The sequence below is a fragment of the Pygoscelis adeliae genome, unplaced genomic scaffold (genome assembly GCF_000699105.1).
Source record: "Pygoscelis adeliae isolate BGI_AS28 unplaced genomic scaffold, ASM69910v1 Scaffold8, whole genome shotgun sequence".
NCBI lineage: Eukaryota > Metazoa > Chordata > Aves > Sphenisciformes > Spheniscidae > Pygoscelis > Pygoscelis adeliae.
This window is the reverse complement of record NW_008825260.1, coordinates 147,257-147,845: the sequence shown is the minus strand read 5'-3', so window position 1 is coordinate 147,845 and position 589 is coordinate 147,257. Positions and strand designations below refer to the sequence as shown.

Sequence of the window (589 nt, the reverse complement as noted above, 5' to 3'; positions counted from 1 at the left end):
TCCAGTGGGCTGAAATAATTCATAACTCTGGAGACATAGGAGCCGTGTGACTCATTTCCTCGCCTGTGGGGTCCATCAGCTGAGAGATTGTCCTTTATTACATAATTTTAAAATATAGTAATAAATGGTAGCATAACTTTAAAGTTTACCACAGGCCACAAAGGGAAGCAGTGCATTTTACTGCAGTGGAGTCTATCTGCACAGTTATTACAACTAACGAAATACCGTATCACACAAACTCTGCAAACTGGGATTTGACTTAATAGATTGGGAATATTGTCTAAAAGGTTAATTTACTGACTGCCTCTCTAAGACAGATTATGCAGATAATTCAAATCCTATTTATTCCAGCCCTGGAAAGAGCTTAGGGACTATCTAATAAAAGGTGTAATGAATTGTATATTGTATTGTATGTTGATACTGTATTCGATATAATTTTTTGAGGCAAATTGCTTTCTTCAGTGGATTCATACTTACAAGTCATTGTAAAATTTCTCCTTCCCCCTCTCCCTACTGTCCTTATCTGCCTTTCCCACTCCTTCCCTTATTTTTAAATATCTCCCACATTTCCTGGCCCCCATGCTCCCTC

General features: G+C 38.0%; 1 long non-coding RNA gene across 1 annotated transcript in view; it reads right to left on the bottom strand.

Annotated features, from left to right (window-relative positions):
* Positions 1–589, bottom strand: part of LOC103921519 — a 22,222-nt gene that overhangs the window by 6,507 nt on the left and 15,126 nt on the right. The gene's annotated exons all lie outside the window — the stretch shown is intronic.